We start from the raw sequence: 11,548 nt of genomic DNA on the forward strand, positions 1-11,548 counted from the left end.
CTGTCTCTCTCTCCTTTCCACTGTCTCTCCTCTCCTTTCCACTGTCTCTCTCCCTCTCCTTTCCACTGTCTCTCTCCCTCCCTCTCCTGTCCACTGTCTCTCCCTCTCCTGTCCACTGTCTCTCCCCTCTCCTGTCCACTGTCTCTCCCCTCTCCTGTCCACTGTCTCTGCCCTCTCCTGTCCACTGTCTTTCTCCTCTCTTCTTTCCACTGTCTCTCCCCTCTCCTTTCCACTGACTCTCCCCTCTCCTTTCCACTGTCTCTCTCCCTCCCTCTCCTGTCCACTGTCTCTCCCCTCTCCTGTCCACTGTCTCTCCCTCTCCTGTCCACTGTCTCTGCCCTCTCCTGTCCACTGTCTTTCTCCTCTCTTCTTTCTTTATCTCTCTCTATCTCCCTCCTTTCTTATCCTTGTTTCGGGCTGCCTTTCTTCTCTCCTACCTCTCTCCAATTTTCTCACTTTTTTTCATACTTTTTTTACATACTTCAATCACACCTCCCTACTTATCAGCAGCTAGAGAGAGAGTAATCACCTAGCCAAATAAACAATGAAACAGAACAATGAAAAGAGAGAGAGGGAACGTTACAGTTACATCACTCCAAGTCCCCCTCTCTCTCACAGTCTCCTCTGTTATGTGTGACATCAGAAAAACCCCAGAGGAATTTGATTATGGCGAACGTTATACACTAAATGAGCCTAAATGACTTTTGGCAGTGACTCCTCGCAATCTACTGGGGAATGCGGAGCCTCCAAACAGTCAGAACAAATTAAAAGCCAACCTGCTATTTTACTGTGGAGATCTGTTGATGTTGTAAAGCGAGGGAAACGAGACTGGAGGCCTTTACGTGACTACCCAGCAGATTTTATTTGATTTTCCCCCGGCCCCAAATCCAAGCCTTCTTGGCATGAGATGTTATGCTTTGACTAAGCATGGGGTCTGGAAATGGCCTATTAAATACTTTTTAACACTTTATGTTGTTCCATGCCCTAGGCCAACCGGACAAAGTTTGTCACTCAGCAACTGCATGCAGAGGGGAGAGAAAAACTCCCATCACAGTCTAAACTGGGCGTAATGTCAATTTCATTAACAAGCGTGGCTGGGGACACACACACACATGCAGTAGGTGCATGTGCATATTGGCGTCCTCAACACACACGTGTGCACATACACACACATACACATGAGCCTGCCCATACACGCACGCACGCAGACACACACACACACACACACACACACACACACACAAAACACACATAAATCTCCGGGCTTAGTGCGATGGTGTGAAAATATGTGAGTGTAAATGAGATGCAGACAGCCTCACAGCAGAGTCCCTGACAGAAATAGGAGAGAGAAAGAGAGGATATGGCTCAGTTCTGAATAGCGAAACTGAAGAAAAGAAGCAAGTCAGCAAGTTTTGAATAAAAGAAGCAAGTCATGTTTAGCATTCTGTGCATACCAGTCATCTCTGAATAATGGACAGTGAAAATAAATATTCATTATTTTTAGGACTGAAATAAAGTGTACTTTTACTTGCTTTTGTTCTTAAAAACATTTTTTTTACAGAAACAATTTGGAAATGTCATGTAAATAGATACTGAAACTGGACTGTAAAAATAGAGTGTTGCTATTGTCCATTGAAAGTACATACAAGCAGTAATAAAGCCAACTCAACCATGAGAAAGCTGAACACTTTATTGATGGGTCTGACACAAACGTTTGGCAATCAGAACAGAACAAGGTTTATTAACACTGGGTGGTGAATGGTGACATAATGACAGTATCACATTCATATTTACAATCTGATCCATGGTGAAAATACTGCCAGTTGTTATGATGAATTAGGATTAATGCAAACTTGATGTGAATTGAATTGCATTTTATTCACTATTTTAAAAAATCCCCAAAGAAATCCTTCCAGCTTTTCACCCAAATCAAACAAATGTCAAATAAATTGCTTAAGAAAAAAAGTAAGCTCATAATAAATAAGTAATTAAATAAATACTAGAAAACACAAAGATACAGATACTCTAGGTAGTTACTGTTCTGTTAAAATATTAATTCTGAAACATGAATCCTACCTGCACAGCTGCTAGTCTACTACAATCGAAATCATCTGAATTGAAATGACATCAACCCATTTGACTATCTTCCACCCGAAAATATACAAGTTCCGCGTACCCAATTGTACCAAAATCCTCATACACAAATTGTTCAGATTTGCTGGGAAATCTACTGAGAAAAAAAGGCATGGTAAATACGTTTTTTACAATCAGGTTTATAAATTAATGTGGGCTGTGTGCTTCCTGAATAGAACAAGACGTTTTATTCCAGTAATGTGTTTGTAAACATCTACAAAAAACATGTTGAGTTCCATCTAAATGTAATAACACGAAACCTTGTAAGACCACATTACTAATGATACTCTCAAAACCTCAAAACATGTTAGTCTGATAAGGACAATCTAGTGAGAATTTCAGGGAATCTTGTTATGTTCAGTTCTCCAACGCTTCTCACACGCACATCTCTCACCTCTCTCTCTCTCTCTCTCTCTCACCTCTCTCTCTCTCTCTCACACTTCTCTCTCACCTCTCTCTCTCTCTCTCTCTCTCACTTCTCTCTCACCTCTCTCTCTCTCTCTCTCTCTCTCTCACTTCTCTCACCCTCTCTCTCTCTCTCTCTCTTCTCTCTCTCTCACCTCTCTCTCTCTCTTCTCTCTCTCTCTCTCTCTCTCTCTGACCTCTCTCTCACCTCTCTTCACCTCTCTCTCTCTCTTCTCTCTCTCTCTCACCTCTCTCTCTCTCTTCTCTCTCTCACCTCTCTCTCTCTCTCTCTCTCTCTCTCTCTCACCTCTCTCTCTCTCTCTCTCTCACACCTCTCTCTCTCTTCTCTCTCTCTCTCACCTCTCTCACCTCTCTCTCTCTCTCTCACCTCTCTCTCACCCTCTCTCTCTCTCTCTCTTCTCTCTCTCTCTCACCTCTCCTCTCTCTCTCTCACCTCTCTCTCTCTCACACTCTCTCTCACTCTCTCTCTCTCTCACCTCTCTCTCTCTCTCTCTCTCTCTCTCGCTCGCACAGGCACGCACACACATAACACAAGGTCGTGGTCTTCACTGATAACGTCATAGGGAGATTAATTTTACTGCAAATGAGTCACAATCGCTGCCACCTAAACAGACATTTGGAGCGTTACCCTCAATACCTCACAGTCAACTCCACCAAGTAAAGAACACTTTTCCCCCATCTTCATCCCTCTTCCTTTTGGAAACCCCATATACCCTTCTACCTTGATCACCCACTTCCTAAACCCTTTCCCTCTGGAAATCCCTCCATCCCTCACTCCTTCGAACGACTCGCCTCCTCTTTGGCCCTCTCGACTTGCTTCAGGGCGTTGATGACGGGAACCATGGTGACGGGGCAGCTCGGGGATGATGCCGCCGGTGGCGGTCCTCTTGGCCTGGTTGAGGTGACCCAGGGCGGTGTAGAGACTGCTGGAGCGGGGGGGCACGCCTGGGTCCTCCTGCTGCTGCTGCTCTGTGTAGTACCAGGGCTCCAGGACCGCTGCTGGGGTGCAGTGCTTGTGCTGCATGGGGAAGAGGAGAGAGGACGGCTGTTGTCAATTTTATTATTTACTTCAGGATGTGAAAAACCTTCCATATTAAATCACTTCCTGAATTGAGTAAATAGAAAGTAATCCCGAACCCTGTAAGAGACAGGAGCCGGGAGGCAGAAGGGTCAGTGAAGAGGGTGTGCAAAGTGATGACGTATGATACCGTTGCCTCGATTTACGGTTAGGGACAGCAGGGATTCTGGTCACCATAATGGGTTGTGGCAGGACTCGGCAAATGATGAGGGCAAGTCACATGGGTACTGCCTCACCCTTCACTGAAACGACTTATTACGAGTGAGTCATACAACGTCTTTATTCCACAGCGTAGGGGGAGCATGAGTAAGGTTCTTTCAGGGAAATAATTTTTCATATTCAACCTTAGATGTGCCAGCGTCGTCTCATTAGATACATGACACCTGAGTTGCCATCCTGAGATAAATGAACTCCACCTCCAATTTGCCAAGCTCTGACAGGAGAAGCTTCAGGTGAGTTTTCCCTAAGAGCGTTTTTCCATTGAGTAGCATCGGCCTACTGAACAAACCCCTGAGGGAAATCCAAGGCTTCTTGACAGACGACCTGACCTTCCATCAGTATTGTGAGAAATGACCTTTCACAAGAACCCTGGCTGCCTACGCTCTGCTAAACGGACACCCTCTGTTTGACTCTCCTTCCTGCCCCTTTTCATGACTCCAACAACACATTAGCTGTGGAAAACGCTGCGAGCTACACTGTACCCGTCTACATCAAAAGCCTCTGCCGGGGAAGGCCCCGTCGCCCATCTCCCTCCTCTCGTCTTCAGCCTTTTAATCACAGTTTAGTCACGCTCAGCCTTAATGAAAGGCCCCTCTCTGATTCACGGGCGTCCAATCTACTGCCTGACCAAAAGCCTTGCATCCCTCTCGCTCTTTCAAGACAGGGGCCTTTATAGAGAGTAACAGGCGGGGAGCGTTGCCTGAGCACACGATGCCTGGGAGGTGTCCTAAGGAGATAATGAGTTTATGTTCCCAGAGTGAAGAGACAGAAAGAGTGGGAGAGAATCCCTTAGAAGTCTCCGGTGGGAAAATATGTACTAGATGAGGTGTACAGTAAGTACGGACTATCGGAGAGGGTGTATTAGTAAGTCATTGGGACTGGATGATAATTATGTTTGTGAAGGCGATTATAAGAACTTACATAATAGTCCTCTGTTGGTCTCTGTGAGAGAACGCTAGAGAAACAACCTCTGCTTCTTGTCTGTGATTTTAATTAATGTAACCCAGAGTGGGGCAGCGGTCTAAGGCACTGCATCTCAGTCACCCTGGTTTGATTCCAGGTTGTATCACAATTGGCCCGTGATTGGGAGTCCAATAGGGCGGCGCACAATTGGTCCAGCGTTGTCCGGGTTTGGCCGGTGTAGGCCGTCATTGTAAATAAGAATTTGTTCTTAACTGACTTGCCTAGTTAAAAAAGGGTAAATAAAAAATCTATAAAAACCTCTAGGGCAGTGTGTGTTTATGTGTGTATGTGATGATGATGCTTTCAGTCGTCTATCTTGCCCTCGGGACGTAAGCCGTTCGGATAGAAGGTGTGTGTGTGTGTGTGTGTGTGTGTTAGTGATGCCTACCTTGAGAACGAAGCCCTCTGGGCAGGTAAGTTGATCGTACCACAGAGCCTTGTACATGATCAGCAGGACAAGACAAGCCAGGAACCCAAGGGTGATGAGGATCAAACCTGTGAGCTGGAACACACACACATGCACACACACACACATGACCATGAATATCACCATTCCCAGTAGTATTTCAGTAAACATACTACTGGCCCCTAGATGAGACTTTACCTTGACCTTCTCTGATACCTCGTCATACAGTTTTATATTCAGCTTCTTGATTCCGGCACGTACAGCTTCTTCTTTTTCTTCTGCTGCAGCTGATACTCTGTTGTGGTCTTCACGATTACCTGAGGATGAACAGCGGCATAGCACACAGAGCTCTCTGAGTCAGATCGCTGGGCTGGAACTGGGCTGCTGCCTTAAATAGAACTGGGGTGTGTGTGTGTGTGTGTGTGTGTGTGTGTGTGTGTGTGTGTGTGTGTGTGTGTGTGTGTGTGTGTGTGTGTGTGTGTGTCTGTGTGTGTGTGCGTGTGCGTGTGCGCGTGCGTGCGTGATCTACTATGTAATCTAAGAGGCTCTGAGATAGTGTGGGGTGATGCCACAGCACTCTGAATCATTGGGATAACAGGGAGGCTGGGTCAAGGCACAGTACAGGGACCAATGGCAGGCTCAGAAATGATGTAGGCTTGATGTGTGTCCAGACGTGTAGTGTAATGTAATATACAGACAGGATGTACTGAACATGTTTAATAATTGCTGGGTGCGCACACACACACACACACACACACACACACACACACACACACACACACACACACACACACACACACACACACACACACACACACACACACACACACACACACACACACACACACACACACACGCACACACACATACACCCATGTGCACACACACAAACACTCACACGCACACACACACACGTTGTTACCTTGTCTAAGTATGGCTGTTGCAGCTGGTTCACCTCCAGAGGGGTGATGAGAGGGATGTTATCAAAGCCATCATCCATAGACTGTTCTTTATCCAGCTTATCAGCCAGGTTACTGCCCAGCTTCACCATGTCTGCCTGCCTGACCAATCTGAATGGGGAAAGAAGCAGTGCAGAGGATCAGATGCTGGGTAACACAACTCTATTGGGTTCGAACTACTTCTCAATGACTGTCTGTCTGGACGATTTGGATCGCAATACAAACAGTGCTGAACGATTAGATGCTGGATAACGCAACTCGGTTTGGCTTTACTGTGCAGAGGGTAAGGTACTTGGTAATGCAGCTTGATTTTATTCCACTTAGTTGCTCCCTGTTTCCTTGTGTGGCGGAAGTTGAAGATGATGTTAAAACGATAGTGGTGGTGATGATGATGATGATGATGATGGCGAGAGCTTTATTTAAATGGCTGCCACGATATGCCCGACTGTCTTCGTCCTGCTCCATGTGGGAGGTTTGTGTCAAACCAGATGTCATCGTCATTATGTCCATTTCCACAAGTAGTCCTACAGTGTCTCTTTCAGTCGGCAATGTGCATAGAGTTTATTAGGTGAGTCATGTAAAGACGTTGCGTGGGCTACACACAGGAACACACGCGGTGTGTTTGCTTCATATCCTATGTGTGTGTTGGTCTAACTGTGCTGTTCCCCCTCCTCCTCGATCAGCGCACCATCTGAATGTGGAACACAAGGTGAGAAAGCCACTGAGCTCGTTGACGCCGTGTGAAACGCAACACCCCCTTCTCTGTAGCTCGCCATCCTGTACCGCTGTGAGAATGACTCATAACGGCGATGCTAACAAGGGCGAAGTTCAGCTCCTCGCAGGTTCAATCATACAGATCATACAGATACAGAGGCAGGAACACAGACGAGCACGAAAACATACACGCAAACACACACACTCTCCCTCTCTAGCTATCTCTTTCTGTTTCTCTCTCTCTCTCTCTCACACACACACACACACACACACACACACACACACACACACACACACACACACACACACACACACACACACACACACACACACACACACACACTTACTCCAGGCTCCATTAGCCTAGCTATTGTTGCACTGTGGAGTGAGTGGGTGGCTATAATGGCTAATGTAGTTGTCTGTACAAAACTACAGCCCACCATCTTCAGACTGTAGATTGCAGCCTAATGTAGGAGGGAGTTGTGGGTGCCATGGTGATTCAGATGACTGATTGATGCTATATCAATGCAGAATGAGCTGAGAGCCAGCTGTCAAATCTGTCCCCCCATCAACAAGGAGTGAAACAAGGTTTAGATGAATGTGGATGGCATTATAACTAGACAAACAGTAGTTTCCTTAATCTTTTCTAATCATATTTTTTGGTCAATATTCTCTGAATATTTTGATTGGGAAGTACATTACGGAGGTGATGTGTATTAATGCTTTATATATGCTAAAACCACATAACACAACATAAAACATAGTCTTACAAATCCCCAAAATATAATGATTCTATAAACTAATAGTATCTAGGCCTGTTAACTTTTTCTTCACGGTTCACTAATCAGGCATCTGGTCTCAACTTGCTGCATTGAAAAAACGGCGTTTGCTGCAGCAGAGATTCTGCTGATAAGCACAACGGCCAGGTAGCAAACATCCCTGAAAACAAACAAGACAGAGAAATGACATGGACATGACTGGTGAAACTCATCTCACACCCCACGTCATGTGGTAACATACGTTTCGATAAGCACCATACACAACCTATAACCTCATGCCATGGCACAGACTGCACGAGATGCTCTTTGCATAGGCTACAAGGGCAATGGATTTCAAGAAGAAATTGACATTCAAGAATTCGTTGTGAAGGCTAATTTGAACACCGAAACATTGTCGCAAATGACAAAGTCATCTTTGAAATTGTTTAGACCATTGTGAATTTGAGTTTACTCCTTTCACGCATTCGGTTAATATCGAGGGGGCTCTCAACCGTATCAATATGCTTGAAATATACAGCCATTATTGATACTCAAATAGACACAAAGACATGAGCAACCAATGTCGTTTTCACGTCAGGCAATGTTTTTGTTGTTGAGACAATCGAATCATGTCATTTGTGATGCAGACTATAGGACACCGTAGGCTACGGATTTATTCACGGAAGCGCAAGCAGCCTTATCAATAAAATTGCCCACACAAACGATGACAATAAATTCCACATAGGCTATAACAAAGGGAGAAAATGACTTACTGCGTGCGAGGATGACGATCGGTAGGGTTGCCTCGCGGACGTTCACGGGTAAAGCAGAGAATGGTGAATACCGTTCGGTTACCGTGGTGATGTCTGATTCACGGCAGGATTGCGCATGTAATTCGGTACTGGTTGCATCCTCCAGAGGAAATTGGAGCCTCGATGATGCGCCTCATATTAAATGTGTCTGGGAGATGTTGGGAATAATTAAGCAAAAGGGAATGAATATTTTACACATGAACTCTGATGTTACTGTAAAGGTGAACGTTTTTAGATGGGTAGGCCTGTAATAAAAACATCAAAAGGTCAGGCTGTAGTGTCCCAACGTAGCACTGTCTATATGCCTACTGTATGCCCCACACAGTCAGATCAACAGTTTTACACATGTTGACGCAGTTTAATTTACTTCTCACCTGGGAAAATGTATTGGCCTACTATATTGAATTCCACAAAATGTTCTATGCACATTTAATAACTACAAAGTATTGTATATATTGACTTTGAGACCGAATTGGTGTGGTATACCCTAAATCAGCTTGTGATACTCATATAGATATGTCATGCAATATTTGTTGAAAAACGATATCTAGGCCTACAGATGAAATAAAACCATTAATATGTATGATTGGTTAAATCATTCAACCGCTCAATCATTGGCAAAAATGTTTTAATGAAAATGTAAATGAATATGCTTTTTTAATCCAATCAAACACTACCTGCATCAAACTTGCTCATATTTAAATGACATAGTCCCTGGTTCCTCAAAGACTGACATAAATGAAAGTGACTTGTTGTGAACCACAATGGTCACAATGTGACATGCAGCAGCTGCTGCAGCTGATGGGGCCTGTCTATGGGATGGCTCTGGGATTCATCAGTGCCTCTAATTATGCCTTTCAATAGAGGTGAAGAGGTGATGCAGAAGCCAAACAAGTGAAAAGGAAAACACGTTCTGTGTGTGTGTGTGTGTGTGTGTGTGTGTGTGTGTGTGTGTATGTGTGTGTGTGTGAGTGTGTGTGTGTTTAAGAGAGTTTATGAGAGAGAATGTGTTTCAGAGAGAGAATGTGTTTGTGTGTGTGTGTGAAAGTGTCTGTTGTGTGTGTGTGAGGCATCTGTTGTGTGTGTGTGTGTTTGTAAGAGAGAGAGTGAGTGAGCGAGAATATGTGTGTACCAGAGTGTGTGTGAGAGAGAGAGAGTGTCTGTGTGTTTGTGTGTAAGAGAGAGAGTGAGAGAATGAGTGTGTGTATCAGAAAGAGTGTGTTTTATGTGAGAGTTTGTGTGTGTGACAGAAAGGGTGTCTGTTGTATGTGTGTGTGAGAGAGAGATCATTTGTGTGTGTGTGTCAGAGAGTGTGTGTATGTGTGTTTGTGTGTGTGTGTGAGAGAGAGTGTGTCTCTGAGAGGTTGCGAGCAAAGGAGAAACAGACAGAGAGCGAGAGAAAGAAAGAGGGGATGAAAGAAAGACTGATGGCCTACAAAAAGAGTAGGATGCAGGAGCCAGGCCCGTCTGTCCAGTTAAAACCCTATTCTCTCCGCGAGGACCCCTGCTACTCCGTCTTTGGTTATGCCTGATTCTATGAATTCATCATGCCTTTAGTACACTGTGAGGGACTGTGAGGGACTGCCTGACCAAAATACACCGTTCGCCCCCCTTTTGGAGCCTTTTGTCCCCCCTGCATACCCTTCAATTGGACCTACATTTATTATTTTGACCTTGCTTTGCGGGGGGTGGGACATCAAAGCAGACCTCTATTTCTTCCTCTTTAGGGGAGGGTCGTGTCATCCTCACAGTGTGAGAGGCAGACTGTTCTGTTCTGTCTCCTCGGGTTTTGTTGTTCGCTGGGAGATGGAGAGAGAGAGAGACCCTGGGAGAACATAATGAAAATGAGAATCAATTAGGTTATGGTCTTTAGAGTTAGAAGGGAAGAAGGGTGAGGAGGGTGTGTGTGTTTGTGTGAGAGAGAACGCGAGAGTGAATGATTCAGTGTGTGTGTGTGTGTGTGTAGGAAGGGTGTTCTGCGTTAGAACTACACATGAAGTACAGACGGAGTGAATGAGGATTCAGTGTGTGTGTTTGTGTGAGGAGAAGAACACGAGGTGAATGGGGATTCGGTGTGTGTGTGTGTGTGTAGAAGGGTGTTCTGCGTTAAGAACTACACATGGAGTACAGACGGAGTGAATGAGATTCAGTGTGTAGAAGGGTGTTCTGCGTTAGAACTACACATGAGAATACAGACGGAGTGAATGAGATTCAGTGTGTGTGTGTGTGTAGAAGGGTGTTCTGCCGTTAAGAACTACACATGAAGTACAGACGGAGAGTGAATGAGATTCAGTGTGTGTGTGTGTAGAAGGGTGTTCTGCGTTAAGAACTACACATGAAGTACAGACGGAGAGTGTCATCAGTGAAGTACTGGTGGGAAAATATACCATCGAAGTACTGGTGGGAAAATATACCATCGAAGTACTGGTGGGAAAATATACCATCGAAGTGGAGTGGTGAATTCTATACATTCTATGGAGGTTTACATTGTATCAATAGAATACAGCATGTATTTAGCATTGCAATAAGAAACATGACACACGTAAGAGATTCAGCTATTAGAATAAAATATGCATTAATGAAGTCTTTATAAAAGTGATACAACATAAGATGGCCAAGGAGTCCATAAGCTTCTGTTATAACCGGTTCTATCGCTTTTTTTTCAGAATACATTCAAAAATGTAACCTGATTAGTGTTACCTGTTAAGTGACTAGTGTTAGTGATTATTCAACAGTCATGTCACTTAATGATGTCAAAAGGATTTTTATTTGTCTACCATATGCAGCATGCAGTGTTTATGTTGAATCAAGTCATGCTTTCTGATGGAGAGGTGTTGAATACTGACTTGTATCAGGGTGACCGACCAGCCTGGCTTTCTTCTTGGTTGTGGTAACTGAATGGCCCGAAATCACTGTTAATGCGAAATTATTAACAATACTGCCATCTAGTGACGAATCCATTCAAATCCCTTTAATACTATTACAGTACTGTACCTAGTATAGCGTACTACATACACAAGGTGTATAGCTTACTAAGAAATTTGAACATGCTAGATAAGAATGCACTTCTGTGAATGCGG

The 11,548-nt window shown here is 44.5% G+C and overlaps 1 pseudogene; it reads right to left on the bottom strand.

Moving 5' to 3' along the window:
• Nucleotides 1–1,315: 1,315 nt before the first annotated feature.
• Nucleotides 1,316–8,611, bottom strand: LOC121841567 (annotated as a pseudogene).
• Between the last annotated feature and the right edge of the window lie 2,937 nt (nucleotides 8,612–11,548).

The sequence above is a fragment of the Oncorhynchus tshawytscha genome, linkage group LG32, assembly GCF_018296145.1.
Source record: "Oncorhynchus tshawytscha isolate Ot180627B linkage group LG32, Otsh_v2.0, whole genome shotgun sequence".
NCBI lineage: Eukaryota > Metazoa > Chordata > Actinopteri > Salmoniformes > Salmonidae > Oncorhynchus > Oncorhynchus tshawytscha.